The sequence below is a fragment of the Piliocolobus tephrosceles genome, chromosome 9 (assembly GCF_002776525.5).
Source record: "Piliocolobus tephrosceles isolate RC106 chromosome 9, ASM277652v3, whole genome shotgun sequence".
Classification (NCBI taxonomy): domain Eukaryota; kingdom Metazoa; phylum Chordata; class Mammalia; order Primates; family Cercopithecidae; genus Piliocolobus; species Piliocolobus tephrosceles.
In genome coordinates, this window is record NC_045442.1 from 35564499 (window position 1) to 35583077 (window position 18579).

Here is an 18579-nt window from a genome sequence, read left to right on the forward strand (position 1 = left end):
AGTAAAAAACAGTCAAGGAACAAAAGTGTTGAACTGATTTTTGTTGTTGTTGTTAATTTTTTTTATAGAGACGAAGTCTCGCTTTGTTGCCCAGGCTAGTCTCGAACTCCCGGCCTCAAATGAGCCTACCTCAAAGGATCTCAAAGTGCTGGAATTACAGGAACAAGCTATTATGCCCCAGCTAAAAGTGTTTAAGATTAAAACATAAAGGAAAAAATAACACATAGCATACAAAGTAGATTTTAATCGAAGTGACTTCCTATTGTCATAGCTTTGTATACAAGTCTGGTGTGAAAAAAGAGTTATCTTGCTGATTCATAACTAAAGGTAGAAAGAAGCTGGCAAAACATAGCACAGGCATACCACATCAAAAAAAGAGAGTAAAGGAAACATTTCCTAAGCATCTGAATCGGCAGATATCTGGTAGTCAATACGGCACTTGAAGGAAGTAAAAAATACATACTTCAACTCTAAACTCCAAGACTTTGCCTTGACCAACAAAGCATTTTTCTCTATAAGGTTTTCCTCCTTGGTTTTTCTCAACTTTCACTCCCTGCAGATACACACATACCAATGCCATCATTAGCATCAGTCACTAAGAAATGCCATCTTGAAAAAATGAAGGTCACCAAGACTCCCAAACCCTACCCAACAGGCTTAAATTTTAAAGTCAAATAGTCTGGCTTTAAAAAAATAAAAATAAGGCAGGAAGAAAAAAGTGTTCCATAAACGTCCATCCTAGTCAATATCTGAGTCATAAAGATAGATAATTGTTCTGCCACAAGCTACAATGTACAGAAGTGCATTCTTACCACAGGTTGTAAATGAAGCACCAGTTCAATTTCAACAAACTAGGTACAAATCAACATTTGGAATCTCTCGAAAAACAGAAACACAGCAAAGCTCAATAACCTTGCACAACAGCATTTTAGGAACCTCTAAAATTGAAAAAAATCTAATATAATTTTTATATAAAATGCAATTGCTAAAAAACAAACTGCAATCTGAGAACTTCTATTCAGAGTATTTTGTCAAGTTTGTGAATTAAGGATGACTATCTTCATTTTACAGATAAATGAAATTTCAGTAAAATACCTAAAATTATCATCACTATTATCATAATCATCAACAACAGCAACAAAATAATGAGAACTTTATTTGTACCCAGCACTACTAAGCCATTTATGGTCACATCTCATCTTTGTAGACACCTTGAGACATAATGTTATTTACCTCCATTTTAGAGATTAGGAAACAGGCTCAGATAAGTCAACTAACTGGCCCAAAATCAAAAACTGCAGGTTGAGAATCGCTAATCGGAAAATCCGAAATCCAAAATGCTTAAAAACTTTTTTTTTTTTTTTTTTGAGACGGGAGTCTTGCTCTGTCCCAACGCTGGAGCGCAGTGGCGCGATCTCGGCTCACTGCAACCTCTGCCTCCCGGGTTCAAGTGATTCCCATACCTTAGCCTCCTGAGGAGCTGGGACTACAGGCACACGCCACCACGCCCGTTTAAGTTTTTTGTAGTTTAGTAGAGACGGGGTTTCACCATGTTTGCCAGGATAGTCTCCATCTTTTGACTTCGTGATCTGCCCGCCTCGGCCTCCCAAAGTGCCAGGATTACAGGCGTGAGCCACAGCGCTCAGCCTCAAAAACTTTTTGACACCACCAGTGGAAAATTCCACACATGACCTTATGTGACAGGTCTTAGTCAAAAGGCAATCCAAACTTAGTGTCATGCCCAGCAGGGTCTCACTCTATCGGCCAGGCTGGAGTGCAAGGGCGCAATCTCCGCTCACTGCAACCTCCACCTCTAGGACTCAAGCGATTCTCGTGCCTCAGCCTCCAGAGTAGCTGGGACTACAGGCGTGCACCACTACACCTGGTTAATTTTTTGTATTTTTAATAGAGGTGGTGTTTCGCTTTGTTGCCCAGGCTGGTCTTGAACTCCTGAGCTCGGGCAATCTGCCTGCCTCAGCCTCCCAAAGTGCAAGGATTACAGGCGTGAGGCACAGCGTCTGGACACAAATTAAATTATTAAAAACACTATATAAAATTACCTTCAGGCTACGTATATAAGGTATATATAAAACCTAAATGAATTTCATGTTTAGATTGGGGTCCCATCCCAAAGAGATCTATGTATACGCAAATATTCCAAAATCCGAAATTTGAAACACTTTGGTCCCAAGCGTTTCAGATAAGGATACTCCAACATGTAGTAAGACACAGCACTAGGATTTGAACTCAAATTGGCTCGAGTTTGTACACTAAGCTAATGCAACTTACTGTCATCCTCTCTTGTTTTTTGGACCATTTTCAAGTATTCTTCAATCAATAAATTCAGAATACACACAGGCTAAGAGTACCTAACTACACTCTCATACCCCTTTAAAACTTAATTGCAGAGGTCGGGCACAGTAGGCACAGTGGCAAACACCTGTAATACCAACACTTTCAGAGGCCGAGGTGGGAGGATCATTTGAGCCCAGGAATTAGACTAGCCTGGACAACATAGTGAAATCCTGATTCTACCAAAAAAAAAAATTGATTGCAGAATTACCATTCTATACAAGGGGAAAAATAAGACAATAAGCAACTTGCTTAGTGTCAAAGCTTAATGTCAAAAAAAAAATGAAACAGATGGAATATTTGTCTATTTATATTCTGAATTTCAACTGTGATACAAGGCACAAGACCTGCTGGGGACAGGTATTAGTTGTAGCATCACCCTGAGGAACGTTTACTGCTTTATGCTCGCACCTGTGTGATACTGAAGGGAGGTTATAACAGCAAGAGACAGTTGTGTGTGCTGAGGAAGAAGAGTTTAAATTCTGGTGGGCCTTAAAATCCAGATGAAGTTTTAAATTGACTCCACAGGTGGTAACGCCCTAAGGTCACCTCTTCACGAGGAACCTGGCATAAAAACATTTGCATGGTTCACATTCGTTTCCAAAGACACTTTCCCCCTATTTATTAACTAATTTGATCTTCGTACAGACATGAACCTGGTTTTAAAACTCAACTGACCTGGACAGGAGACTGGGGGATGGCAAGGTTATGCCCGAAACATGCTTTAGAGTTCAAAGCTTTTGAAGGAATATTACTTCTGCTGAAGCCCACAACCCTGGAAGGCAGCAGGGGAAAGAACATTATCCCCACTTTTCAGACAAGGAAACTGAGGCTGGCGTAAACAGACTGCTGTACAATAGATCACAGGTCCAGCCAAGTGGCCGGACTGAGACTTCTCCCAGGACATCAGACTCCAAATCCTGTGCTCCTTCCCGTAAACAACCGAGAGGCGGCTGCACGGACAAACTTTAAAGACCGGACTTGGGATTTTTCGAAGGCCTGCCAAGAAAAAGCAGGAAGTACCTGCTCCTTTATAGATTGCTCACTCCCAGCCCGTAGCCCGGGGCTCCCGGGCAGCGGAGAAGACTCAAATGCGAAGCCCGGAAACCGCCAGCAGCCCCGGGGTCGTCTCGGGGGCAGCCTCGGCGGCCCAAGCCCCCGCCGCCCCGAGGGGGTCGCCAGGGACCCCGCTCAATGCCTGCTGAAACCCAGAAAAAGCACGTCCTCTCCGCCAGGAGCATTTGGGGCGAGCGCCCAAAGCGAGCACGAGCCCCGGTGAAGGCAAAAGAGCCCCAGGAGGGTCCCTTCTCAACCGCGGGCCCGCAGGGGTCGGAAGGCGGGAGCTTCCCAGTAACCTCCGCCCCAGGCTGGGGGCGGCCCCTCGCGTCACATGAGGAAAAAAAATACCAGCAACAAACGAAGGAATGGAAGTCTTGTCCCGGGCTGTGAAGGGAAAAGCGGAGATTAAAAGTCCTAGCTTGGGGTACTGAGGGAGGGGATCTGGGGCTGGTTGTTACCCGCGCGCTGTCGCTCTCCGCTTCCGCCGTCTCCGCAAAGCTCTATCTCTTCCGCTCGCGCCGCTGGGGCGCGCGCCAGGCCTCGACTCCGCCCACCAACGCCGCGGGGCCTTCTGGGGGTTGTAGTTTCCGCGAGCCCGGCTGCGCCCACTGAGTTCAGGTCACGTGGGGAGACACTGGAAAAATGGCGAGTGCAGGAGGGCGTTTAGGCTCCTGCCCCTTCAACCCTCCCTCATTCCTCTCAGCTATATACGTGCTCAAATCTCCTCACATCCCACTCAGTCATACCATCTCACTTATTCCGTTCACAGCCAAGTTTCTTGAAAAAGATGATCTACACTCTGTCTCTACTTGCTCATCTTGTTCACTCCACACTGCAGCTTCCGCTCCCATGGAAAATGTCTCGTTGTCATAAGTGTCCTTGTTGCCAAACTGATTTGGAGGTATTTTCGGACTCATTTAACTCAAGCTTTAGTCATTTGACATTATTGGGCATTATCACTTATTTTCTATGACACTATCCAGGTTTTCCTTCTCTCAATTCATTCTACTCGGTTTCCTCCAAGAATTATTGTTCTAACTTACCTCTAAAATACTGGTGTTTTCCAGAGTTCTTAAAATTGGGGTGGGAGAAGGGACACTCCAGCCCCTTCTCACCTGAGCTCATTGTTTGTATTCTCAATTTACTAGACAGACCTTTCCTCATCCATGCCCACAGGTATCTCAAATGTCTTTGAAAAGTGAACTACTGGGGCCAGGAACAGTGACTCCCACCTGTAATCTCAGCACTTTGGGAGGCCGAGGCAGGTGGATCACCTGCAGTCAGGAGTTCGAGACCAGCCTGACCAACATGTCTCTACTAAAAGTACAAAAATTAGCTGTGTGTGGTGGTGGGCACCTGTAATCCCAGCTACCCAGGAGGCCGAGGCAGGAGAATTGCTTGAAGGAGAATCGCTTGAACCTGGGAGGTGGAGGTTGCAGTAAGCCAAGATTGTGCCACTGCACTCCAGCCGCCTGGGTGGGTAACACAGGGAGACTCCGTCTCCAAAAAAAAAAAAAAAAAGAAAGAAAGAAAAGTGAACTACTACCCCTCCTCCCTACTCATTAATATTCACTTTTTAACCCGATTCCTCCTTTCTCACTTCCTCTTCCTCCTATATTCAAATAGTCACCAAATGTTGTAGATTCTATCTCCCAAGTACACCTTGAATCTCTTCCTTCTTCAGGACTCTTAACTCATGACTCAGCTGCTCCTGTGGCCCCACCCAGAGGGGACTCAGAGCATGAGGACTGTTTTCCACACCCCTATGATTTCATCCCCAACCCATCAGCAGCACCCATTCTCTAGCCCCCTGCCCACCAAAATGTCCATAAAAACCCTAACCTCTGAACCTTCAAGGAGATTGATTTAAGTGATAACTCTTCATCAATTAAATTCTTTACTGCTCTGCCATGGTCTCAGTGAATTGGTTTTATCTGTGCAGTGGGCAGGAAAAACTCACCAGGCAATCAGAATCCAGTATTGTGGTTGGGCGGTTCAGTGAAGGAAGATTTATAGCAAATCTTATTGTAGTAGGTGGACATGGGCATTATTTTAAAAGTTCCTGAGGAGGCCCACTGTGGTGGCTTATGCCTGTAATCCCAGCAATTTGGGAGACTGAGGTGGGAGTATTGCTTGAACCCAGGAGGTCAAGACCAGCCTAGACAACATAAGGAGATCTCATCTCTTCAAAAAAAAAATTTTTTTTTAATTAGCCAGGCATGGTGGCACAAGCCTGGAAGGCTTGGAAGGCTGAGGTGGGGAGATTGCTTGAACCCAAGAATTCAAAGTTATGATGGGCCATGATTGTGCCACTGCCCTCCAGCCTGAGTAATAATGTCTCCAAAAAAAGAAAATTAAATATAAAATAAAGTTCCCTGGTTATTCAATTATTCAACAAAATATGTTTTGTTGCTTACTATGTACCAGTGCTGGGTACTCAGAAAACAACAGTGAATAGAATATTACCTGGCCTTGTGGAGTTTACATTCTCTTTGAAGAGACAGATATTAATCAAATGATTCCATACCAAAAGTCAAAACCAACAAAAAACCCACAGTTGCCAGCTGTAATAAGAATTATGGAGGAAAAGTATTATAATTGGTCCCTTTCCCCTTCTCTCCCACCTGCCCCAGCCCAGATTGGGAATTAGTTTATGTTCCTTACCCTGTCAAACAAAGCCTGTCAGGAGCTAATCTCCTCCTACCCCCTCCCATGGACACCTTAGATTTACCAAACTGCTGTTGCACTTGCTCTTTAACCTTTGCATAAGCCATCCCTCTGTTTGGAAAACCCTCTCCCTTCTCCCTTGACTAACTTATACTGCTGTCTAATTCTCCTCTATGGGATTCAGAGGAAACCCAGTAAACACCAGCCACATGAAAGGATTTTCTGAGGATAGTGCTGAGTCAGATGATAAGCCTCAGGCACTAAAGCAGTAGGCTCAGTAGGGGACCCAGAAACAGTGAAATGTGGCCTACAGGGACCTGGACTATGTTATCCAGTTTAGAGGTATCAGGCCAAAGCCAACATACCCACCCTTCAAAACACAAATCAAGTGTCATCTCCTCCAGGAAGCCTTTGCTGAACTCCGCCCCCCACCCCCACCAAGACAAATTAGTGCCCCTTTCCTAGACACTCATCCCACACATGTTGGCCTCTCTTCCGGTGATATGCTAGAGCCAGCTCATACCAACTTTGTTATTTATTATTTATTCATTTAATTTTTTAATAGAGATGAGTTATCACTCTGTTGCCCAGGCTGGTCTCGAACTCCTGGGCTGAAGCAGTTCTCGCACCTTGGCCTCCCAAAGTGCTGAGATTACAGGCATGAGCCACCACCCCCAGCCTCATACCAGCTTTAAAGAGACAACTGTTAGATGTTCAGGAATTTTTGCACGCCAGTTTAAGCCATTGGTAGTTTGAAATCTGCTGTGATTTGTAACGTGTGTGTGTGTGTGTGTGTGTGTGTGTGTGTGTGTGTGTGTGTGAATACTCCATGGAAATCAGCAAATGACAAATCAGGGCTTCTTTTTGTTGTTGTTGCTGTTGAAGAGCCAGTTTACTAGCATATCAATGCCTTTGTCATATCACACATCTATATTATATTGTAATGTCCACTCCCCAATTAGAAGAATTCCTTGGGTCAACTTCATTTAGCAAATATGTATTAATTTTTATTATCATGCACCAGAGACTTAGCAAGGTGATGAGAGGGCATACAGTGGAGAACACACAAGCATGGTCCCTACTGTAATGGAGCTTACAATCTAGCAGATAAGACAAGAAATAACAAAGAACTCTGTACTTTCAAACGGAGCAAGGCTGCTGTGCAGTAGAACATCCTGGCCACGAATGACGGTTGATATGGTTTGGGTTTGTGTCCCAATCCAAATCTTATGTCGAATTGTAATTGCCAGTGTTGGATGTGGGGCCTGGTGATTGGATCATGTGGCTGTATTTCTCCCTTGCTGTTCTCGTGACAGTGAGTTCTCATGAGATCTGATGGTTTAAAAGAGTGCGGCACTTCTCTCTCTCTTTCTTTCTCTTACTCTAGCCATGTAGGATGCACCTGCTTTCCCTTCACCTTCTGCCATCATTGTAAGTTTCTCCTGAGGCCTCTTTGGCCGTGCTTCCTGTGGAGCCTGTAGAACCATGAGACAATTAAACCTCTGTTCTTTATAAATTACCCAGTCTCAGGTAGTTCTTTATAGGAATGCAAGAACCAATGACTATGGTGGTGGACATAAAATACTACACTACTTTAACAAGATGGTCTAAGGAGACCTCTCTGAGTAGACAACCTTTCCACTGAGCATGGAAGGATGAGAAAGAGATGGAGAACCGGGGACAGTGTGCTCCAGCCAAAGGGATCAGACCACACAAAGAAAGAGCCAGGCTGCTTGAGAGACAGAATGGTCCATTTTCCTGGAGTGGAGACAGTGTGGGTTGAGTGGTCTAGATGACCTGAGGTGGTAATTAGAGCCAGGGATGCACAGCCTCAAGGCCATGGTAAGAACCCTGGATTAAATTACAGCCATCAAAAAAAGGGGGTTTCAGAAAGGGGATGATGTTATCTGATTCACATTTTAATACAATTGCTCTTGCTTTGGTTTAGAAGACTGGAATAGAAGTGGGAGCCCATCTGTTGCATTAGGCTAGGTGAGAAATAATGAAACAAAATGCTTGCAGTTGGATGGAGAGAAGTGGGTGGATTTGATCTTTTGAGTCAACAGGACTTGCTGATGGATTGAATACAGGGGAGGATGGACTGATGAAGGAAAAAGAGGACCCAAGGGCACTAATAGGTTATATCCATCTCTGTATCTTCAGCCCCTAGAATTGGGCTTTGCACATAGTAGGTATACTACAACTGTGTTGAATAAACTTATCCATTTTACATGCTAAATTCTGTGCCCCATCACTGTCACATTCCTTAATACAAGGCCTCTACTAGTCCATATAGTAGTGTTATGAAAATTAGGAAAAAGTGTGCCCTTCCTCCAGATGGTCATGGCCCATCATCAGGGTGCAGAATATGGACTAGATTTCAGCTACCACTTACCCCCTTGGCTGGTGCCCTTGTGCAGTGCACAGTCTGCACAACCACATTCAGCAGCCCTGGCTTAACATCCCTGGAAGATGGTTTTGTGGCATTAAGCCCAGTATTTATGAGGAGAATTTGAGGTCCAGGGGAAGGAAGCTGCTTGCCTGGGGTCACCAGAGCTACTCAGAGCTGCCACTATGACTGAGATTCAAACCTCTGCCCTCTGAATCTCTATGGGCTCTTTAGCCTCGGAGCCACACTGTCTCTCCCAAATCACTCAGCCCATCAATAAAACACTAAATTCAAAATGGTGACTTTACTTCCTCGAGTTTCTCATCTGTCTCAGTTACTATTGTTAGAGTAATTCACATTTACATAGTATCCAATATGTGCTCAGTGCCTTACAAAATACAATAAAGGAACATGAAACCGAAGGACCTTGTGTTTTTTTTTTTTTTAACAGAATAAATAAGAAATGGCTGTTTTAAAAGGCCCTTAGCTCTTGGATAAAATGAGCTGTGGTGTATTGGTTTACAGTGATGCTGTAAGCAATATATGTTTTTAAAATTGCTCACGTGCGAGCTGTTTTTCTTTTGCATCCTGGACAAGAAGGAAGAAATATTGGAGCAGCTGGCTTCAGAAATGTAAAGTAGGGAGAAGGTCAGGGGTGAGTCTCAAAGACATAAGGAAGAGAAGGAAACACCCTGGAGGAGGAAATGCACTGTCCCTTCATAATGAATAGCATTTAACAGTTAACAAGGGCTCAATATGTGCCAGAAGATGCACTAAACCCTTCACATGCCTGATTGGAGTCAATCCTCACACAGCCCTACCTGGTAGGATCTATAAATGCCTTTATTTTACACTGGAGGAAGCTGAGACAGAGAGAGATTACATAATATGCCCAAGGCTACGCAGCTAATACGTGATAAACCTGAGATTTGAACCAAGACAGTGTGGCTCCAGAGTCTGAACTGTCAACTACTGTTGTATGCCGCCTCTAATACAGATGTTCCTGGTGCCAAGTGCCCTGTTTCAGCAGTGTGACCCTTTCAAGTCCTGCGACAGCTAACAGAGGATATCTGGTTCTCAGACACATAGGAATTGTATGTTGCCTGTCTGCTCAGTGATTAAGGCAGGGTTATCTGCAGCCTAGCTTCAAAATGGACAGTTTGAACAAGGGATATATAAGACAAAAAAAGTGTTTGTAAGGTGATATAAAAGACCAAACCTTGCTGGGGGACATTTTACAATCTCCTCTGAGTTTCAATATTCTCCCAATATAATACCATAATTACCCATATGGTATGGAAGATGGAGGAGAAAATGTTTTCTGGAGAGAAGGATTAAATAAGCCTTCTCCTTGGAAATGTGGGCTGTGATTGGTCCCTCCTAACTTGAAGATTCTTTCTTTTTGTTACTTTCAGCTCATGAGCACAGAGGATCCACATTTTACTGGGCTTTTAGGTACTGGATTCTCCCCTCATGGCTAGTGTGGGCAAGTGCTACTATTTGGAACTGCAGGGGTCTCAGGCATCAACTGGAGTAAAGGTATGATTTTGGGGGACAATAGGAGGGCAGGGTATCAACACGTAGCTTCCATTTAATTCCTGAGGAAAAGCAGGATAGAGAACTCTGACAGACCCCAAAGTCTAAGTTAGGAACCCAGAGAGCTCTAGCTCTAACTCAAGCCACCTTAAGAAGGGCATGGTAGCAACTGCTGCTTGGGTGGAATCTCTGTGCTTGACGTCATAGCATCAGATGGTAATATCCAATTGTGAGTTATACCAGCACTTCTCCCCACCCCGCACCATATCCATACACTCCCTCACAATTAGCTTTCCTGCACCAAGGCTGGTCTATCCAATTCTTGATATCAAGGCTTGCATGTCTAAACTATCCAATGCCACAATGCCCATTTCAGGGGTAGGTCTTGGCAATATTACGCTCACATTCATCTTGACTGTATTATTTGAGAACAAAGACTCCTTAGAGCTATAATTGATAACTACTCTGGTAATTTCTTCCACTTAGAACCTCACAGCTCAGCTCTGACCAAGCCAGTCAGATATTTAGAACTGGACTCTTTGGTTCTAATATGCCCTGATTTTGACATCTCAACTCCTGTCTCAGGAAGTGCAGCAAGCCACATCTCTCACCCCAAGGTGCTGCCAGGGGCCCTTGGCATTCATTAGAAGCTGCGCCAAGCACCTAGAAGGAGCTAGAAGGCAAAGCAAATGGATATAGAAACAAACTTGAGACTAGGACCCAGCAAATGTCTACTGCTATAAAGCATATAACCTTAGATGATTCACTAAAACTCAGCTTCCTCATCTGTAAAATGGAGACCCACCAGACCACCTGTTTCATCAGGTAATCGTGAATATTTAGTCATATAATGGATAGGAAATGGTTTCATAAACTAGCTAACAAGGAAAAAGGTAAATGTATATTACATAAAGTTTTGCTCCTAAGGGACAGATCAGGGTGAGGAACAATTAGATTTTTCAAATTGCGATGCTGATTCTTTTTTCAGTCAGGAGATTGGTAGAGGCTAAGTGACTCTTCTTCAAGGTTTCCTTCCCAGGACAAAAATTCTCAGTTCCAGATCCTCTCCCTTGGCCCCATACCACTCAAAAAGGCATGGTCCCCAATCAACTGCCACCTAGTGCCTTACATATACAGTTGGCTCTCCATGTCTATGAGCTCTGCACCTACAGATTCAACCAACGGTGGATAGAAGATGTGGTTAGATTTAAGATGGTTGCATCTGTACTGAGCTTGTACGGACTTTTTTTCTTGTCTTTATTCCCTAAGCAATCAGTATAACAATTGTTTACATGGCATTTACATTGTATTAGGTATTGTAAGTAACCTAGAGATGATTTAAAGCATACAGAAAGGGATTAAGATGGAGGATAGGAGGCAGGATTAGCTTGTAGTCCCTGTTTAGAGGGACAGATCGGCATGTGGAGACTCATATCATAAACTTTTGCTCCAATAACTACCACAGGAACGTACCAGGAAAGCCAAGATAATCCATAGACCCTTTAAAGGAACTGGATCACTGCTGCAGGCTCCCTGAGACATGGAAAAACTGTGAGTCTGCTTACTTTCTCAATGGGGAGGCTTGTGGTTTGGGGCAAGTTCTCAGCCCTAATCACCGGCTGCCTGGAAATATACTCGGTGCTGTTTGGGGACGGTGTGGGCACAGTAGGAGTGAGACCAGCCTTTAAAACTGTGGGCTGCATGGGAGTGTGGTGAGGCCTATGACAGCCAGATTTCCCTCACTTCCCTGGCAGACTGTATGACTCAGCAGAGGTAGCCATAATCCCCCTGGGAATAAAACTCCATTGGACTGGGAACCACAACCCCCTCTCCCACAGCAGCCACAGCAAGCCCTGCTCAAGGAGGGACTGAGCTCAGACACACCTATCCCTGCCCCTATCTGATCTTTCTCTACTTGCCCTGGTAGCCAAAGACAAAGGTCATAATCTCTTGGGAGCTCTATGGCCTTACCCACCACCTGAGAAACATGAATATTTAACCAGGGCAATATTTACCTAGGAGAAGTCTGCATCCTCCTTATAGGACTGCAGCTGATGCACTCTTGAAAGCACCACCTCCTGGTTTTATATAGTTTGGCTGTGTCCCCACCCAAATCTCACCTTGAATTGTAATAATCCTCACACGTCAAGGGTGGGGCCAGGTGGAGATAATTGAATCATGGGCGCAGTTTCCCCCCTACCGTTCTGGTGGTGGTGAAAAAGCCTCACGAGATCTAATGGTTGTATAAATGAGGTCCCTGCACAAGCTCTCTATTGCCTGCCACCGTGTAAGATGTGACTTGGCTTCTCCTTTTCCTTCTGCCATGATTGTGAGTACTCCACAGCCATGTGGAACTATAAGTCTAGGCCAATAAACCTCTTTCCTTTATAAATTACCCAGCCTCAGGTATGTCTTTATTAGCAGTGTGAGAACAGACAAATACAGTAATTTCATACCAGGTAGCAGGGTGCTGCTGTAAAGATACCCAAAAATGTAGAAGTGACTTTGGAACCATGTAACAAGTTGAAACAGTTTGGAGAGCTCGGAAGAAAACAGGAAGATGTGGGAAAGTTTGGAACTTCCTAGAGACTTGTCGAATGACTTTGACCAAAATGCTGATACTGCTATGGATAATGAAGTCCAGGTTGAGGTGGTCTCAGATAGAGCTGAGGAACTTGTTGGGAACTGGAATAAAGGTTACTCTTGCTGTATTTTAGCAAAGAGACTGGTGACATTGTCCCCTGCCCTAGAGATCTGTGGAACTTTGAACGTGAGAGAGATGATTTCAGGTATACAGTGGAAGAAATTTATAAGCAGAAAAGCATTCTAGAGGTGACAGAGCATAAAAGTTTGGAAAATTTGCAGTCTGATGATGCAGAAGAAAAGAAAAATCCATTTTCTGTGGAGAAATTCAAGCCTGCTGCAGAAATATGCATAAGTAACAAGGAGTCAAATGTTAATCACCAAGACAATGGGGAAAATGTCTCCAGGGTATATCAGAGACCTTTGAGGAGCAGCCCCTGCCATCACAGGCCTGGAAGCCTCAGAAGACAAAATGGTTTCCTGAGCTAGGCCCATGTAGGCTGCTCAAGATGTGCAGCCTACAAACTTGGTGCCCTGCATCCTAGCTGCTCCAGCCAAGGGTAAAAGGGGTCATGGTATGGCTCAGGCCATGGCTTTGGAGGGTACAAGCCCCAAACCTTGGCAGCTTCTCTGTGATGTTCAGCCTGTGGGTGCACAGAAGTCAAAAATTGAGGTTTGGGAACCTCCATCTAGACATCAGAGGATGTATGGAAATGCCCAAATGCCTAGGCAGAGGTGTGCTGCAGAGGCAGAGCCTTCATGGAGAAGCTCTCTGCTAGGTCCTCTCTGCTAGGGCAGCACAGAAGGGAGATGTGGGGTGGGAACCCTCACACAGAGTCCTCACTGGGGCACTGCCTAGTGGAGCTGTGAGAAGATGGCCACCATCCTCCAGACCCCAAAATGGTAGATCCACTGACAGCTTGCACTGTGCACCTAGAAAAGCTGCAGACACTCAATGCCAGCCCATGAAAGTAGCCAGGAGTAGGGCTATACCCTGCAAAGCCACAGGGGTGGAGCTGCCCAAGACCATGGGAACCCACCTCTTGCATTAGCATAACCTGGATGTGAGACATGGAGTCAAAGAAGATAATTTTGAAGCTTTAAGATTTGACAGCCCTGTTAGATTTTGGACTTGTATGGGGGCTGAAGTCCCTTCATTCTGGCCAATTTCTCCCATTTAAAATGGGTGTATTTACCCAATGCCTGTACCCCCATTGTATCTAGGAAGTAAGCTCATAGGTGGAAGGGGCTTGCCTTGTCTCAGATGAGACTTTGGACTGTGCACTTTTGAATTAATCCTGAAATGAGTTAAGACTTTGGGGGACTGTTGGGAAGGCATGATTGGTTTTGAAATGTGGGGACATTAGATTTGGGAAGGGCCTGGGGTAGAATAATATGGTTTAGCTGTGTCCCCACCCGTGTGTCAAGGGTGGGGCCAGGTGGAGATAACTGAATCATGAGGGCACTCTCCCCATACGGTTCTTGTGGTAGTGAATAAATCTCACAAGATCTGATGATTTTATAAATGGGAGTTGCCCTGCACAAGCTCTCTCTTGCTTGCCACCATGACTTTGCTCCTCATTCACTTTCTGCCATGAATGTGAGGCCTCCCCAGCCATGTGAAACTGTGAGTCAGTTAAACCTCTTTCTTTTATAAATTACCCAGTCTTGGGTACGTCTTTATTAGCAGTGTGAGAACAGACTAGTAGATAGCTGGAGGCCAATGAACACAAACCCAAGACACTAAACAAAAACTCAATCAAGGATCCTTACAGAGTCCACTTCACTCCCCTGCTAACTTCACCAGAGCAGGTGCTGGCATCCACGGCTGCAAGATCTGAAGATGAATTACATCACAAGACTCTTTGCAGACACTCCCTGGTACCAGCCCAGAGCCTGGTAGTTCCTCTGGGTGGCTAGGCCCAGAAGAGCGAAAACAATCACCACAGTTTGGCTCTCAGGAAGCCCCATTCCTAGAAGAAGAGGGAGAACACCACATCAAGGGAGCACCCCATGGGACAAAAGAATCTGAATAGCAGCCCTTGAATCTCAGATCTTCCCTCTGATAAAGTCTACCCAAATGAGAAGAAACCAGAAAAACAATTCTGGTAGTATGATAAAACAAGGTTCTTACTACCCTCCTCACCCCAAAGATCATACCAGCTCACCAGCAATGGATCCAAACCAAGATGTAATCTCTGAACTGCCAGAAAAAGAATTCAGGACAATTATTAAGCTATTAGGCTAATCAAGGAGGCACCAGAGAAAGGTGAAGTCCAACTTAAAGAAATCAAAAACATAATACAGGATATGAAAGTAAAATTCTTCAGTGAAATAGATAGCAAAAATAAAAAACAATCACAACTTCTGGAAATCAAGGGCACACTTAGAGAAATGCAAAGTGCACTGTAAAGTCTCAGCTATAGAATCAAACAAGCATAAAAAAGAACTTCAGAACTCTAAGATTATACTTTTGAATTAATCCAATCCATCAAAGACAAATAAAAAAGAATTTTTAAAAATGAAAAAAGCCTCCAGGAAGTTTGAGATTATGTTAACTATTCAAACCTAAGAATAATTGGTGTTCCCAAGGAAGAAGAGAAATCTAAAAGTTTGGAAAACATATTTGAGAAAAATTGAGGAAAAATTTCCCAGACTTGCTAGAGATCTAGACATCCAAATCCAAGTAGTGCAAAGAACACCTGGGGAATTCATTGCAAAAGGACCATTGCCTAGGGACATAGTCATCAGGTTATCTAAAGTCAAGATGAAGGAAAGAATCTTAAGAGCTTTGAGGTGAAAGCATCTGGTAGCCTATAAAGGAAAACCTATTAGATTACAGAATACTTCTCAGCAGAAACCCTACAAGCTAGAAGGGGTTGAGTTCCTATTTTTAGCCTCCTTAACGAGACAATTATCAGCCAAGAACTTTGTACCCAGCAAAACTAAGCTTCATAAATGAAGGAAAGATATAATCTTTTCCAGACAAACAAATTCTGAGAGAATTTGCCAGTACCAAGCCAGCACCACAAGAACTGCTGAAAGGAGCTCTAAGTCTTGAAACAAATGCTCAAAATACACCAAAATAGAATCTTCTTAAAGCATAAATCTCACATGACCTATATAACAATAACATGACATGAAAAAACACACACACACAAGGTATTCAGGCACAATGAATAGAATAATACCTCACATCTCAATACTAATGTTGAATGTAAATGGCCTAAATGCTCCACTTAAAAAATACAGAATGGCAGAATGGATAAGAATTAACTTATCCATTAAAAACTTCAGCCAAGTTTTTGCTGTCTTCAGGAGACTCACCTAACACATAAGAACTCACATAAACTTAAGGTAAATGGGTGGAAAAGGATATTCCATGCAAAGGGGCACCAAAAGTGAGCAGGAGTAGCTATTCTCATATCAGACAAAACAAACTTTAAGGCAAGAGCACTTAAAAAGACAAAAAGGGGCTGGGCATGGTGGCTCACGCCTGTAATCCCAGCACTTTGGGAGGCTGACGTGGGCAGATCACTAGGTCAGGAGATCGAGACCATCCTGGCTAACACAGTGAAACCCCGTCTCTACTAAAAAATACAAAAAACTAGCCAGGTGTGGCGGCAGGGGCCTATAGTCCCAGCTACTCAGGAGGCTGAGGCAGGAGAATGGCTTGAACCCAGGAGGTGGAGCTTGCAGTGAGCTGAGATCGCACCACCGCACTCCAACCTGGGCAACAGAGCAAGACTCTGTCTCAAAAAAAAAAAAAAAAGACAAAAAGGAACAATATATAATGATAAAAGGACTCATCCAACAGGAAAATGTCACAATTCTAAGTACATATGCACCTAACACTAGAGATCCCAGATTTATACAACAAATACTACTAGACCTAAGAAATGAGGTAGATGGCAACACAATAATAGTGAGAGACTTCAATACTCCACTGACAGCACTAGACAGGTCATCAAGACAGAAAGTCAACAAAGAAACAATGGACTTAAACTATACCCTAGAACAAATGGACTTAACAGATATTTACAGAACATTCTACCCAACAACTGCAGAATATACATTCTATTCATCAGCACATGGAACATTCTCCAAGATAGACTATATGATAGGCCACAAAACAAGTCTCAGTAAATTTAAGAAAATCAAAATTACACCAAGTACTTTCTCAGGACACTGTGGAATAAAACTGGAAATCAACTCCAAAAGGAAGCCTCAAAACAATGCAAATACATGGAAGTTAAGCAACCTGCTCCTGAATGATCATTGAGTCAACAATGAAATTAAGATGGAAATTTAAAAATTTTTTGAATGAACAATAATAGTGACACAACCTATCAAAACCTCTGGGATACAGCAAAAACAGTGCTAAGAGGAAAGTTCATAGCATTAAATGCCTACATCAAAAAGTCTAAAAGAGTGCAAATAGACAATCTAAGGTCACACCTCACAGAAATGGAGAAACAAGAACAATTCAAACCCAAACCCAGAAGAAAAGAAATATAATAAATATCAATAAATGTGATATACCACATAAACAGAGCAGAACTAAATAAAATTGAAACAAACAAACAAAAACCAAAAGATAAATGAAACAAAACCTAGTTCTTTAAAAAGATAAATAAAATTGATAGACTGTTAACAAGATTAACCAAGAAAAGAAGAGAGAAGATCCAAATAAGCTCAATTAGAAACAAAATGGGAAATATTACAACTGATACCACAAATGAACAAAAGATTATTCAAGGCTACTATAAACACCTCTATGTGCATAAACTAGAAAACCTAGAGGAGATGGATAAATTCCTGCAAATATACAACCCTCCTAGATTAAACCAGGAAGATATAGAATCTCTGAACAGACCAATAACAAGCAGCGAGATTGAAATGGTAATTTTAAAATTGCCATCCCAGCACTTTGGGAGGCTGAGACGGGCGGATCATGAGGTCAGGAGATCGAGACCATCCTGGCTAACACAGTGAAACCCCGTCTCTATTAAAAATACAAAAAATTAGCCGGGCGCGGTGGCAGGCACCTGTAGTTCCAGCTACTTGGGAGGCTGAGGCAGGAAAATGGCGTGAACCCGGGAGGCGGAGCTTGCAGTGAGCCGAGATCTGGCCACTGCACTCCAGCCTGGACCACAGAGCGAGATTCCGTCTCAAAAAAAAAAAAAAAGAATCCAGGACCAGATGGATTCACAGCTGAATTCTATCAGATATTCAAAGAAGAATTGGTACCAATCCTATTGACACTATTCCACAAGATAGAGAAAGAGGGGATCCTCCCTAAATCATTCTATGAAGCCAGTATCACCCTGATACCAAAACCAGGGAAGGACATAACAAAAAAAAAAAGAAAACTACAGAGCCATATCCCTCACGAACACAGATGTGAAAATCCTCAACAAAATACTAGAGAACCAAATCCAACAGCATATCAAAAAGATAATCCACCATGATCAAGTGGATTTCATACCAGGGATGCAGGGATGGTTTAATATATGTAAGTCAATAAATGTGATATACCACATAAACAAAATTAAAAACAAAAATCACATGATCAAAAAACAAAAATCACATGATCATCTCAATAGATGCAGAAAAAGCATTGCACAAGATCCAGCATCCTTTTACGATCAAAATCCTCAGCAAATTGGCATAGAAAGGACAAACTTCAGGGTAATAAAAGCCATCTATGACAAACCCAGAGCCAAGAATATACTGAACAGTGAAATGTTGAAAGCATTTTCCCTGAGAACTGAAACAAGACAAGAATGCCCACTTTCACCACTTCTGTTCAGTACTGGAACTCCTAGCTAGAGAAATCAGACAAGAGAAAGAAATAAAGAGCATGCAAATCAGTAAACATGAAGTCAAACTGTCACTGTTTGCTGATAGTATTAGTCTGTTCTCATGCTGCTAATAAAGACATACCTTAGACTGAGTAATTTATAAAAGAAAGAGGTTTAACTGACTCACAG

The 18579-nt window shown here is 43.2% G+C and overlaps 1 protein-coding gene across 5 annotated transcripts in view; it reads right to left on the reverse strand.

The window, feature by feature from the left end:
* R3HCC1L (R3H domain and coiled-coil containing 1 like) overlaps positions 1-3956 on the reverse strand; it is a 104694-nt gene extending 100738 nt beyond the window's left edge. For 4 of the 5 annotated variants that reach the window (XM_023206364.2, XM_023206361.2, XM_023206358.2 and 1 more), the window contains exon 1: positions 3870-3956. The gene's annotated coding sequence lies outside the window, so the exon portion shown is untranslated. Of the gene's footprint in view, positions 1-3030; positions 3128-3869 lie in introns of all 5 variants that reach the window. The other variant, XM_023206359.2, reaches the window with a different exon arrangement.
* Positions 3957-18579: the final 14623 nt, after the last annotated feature.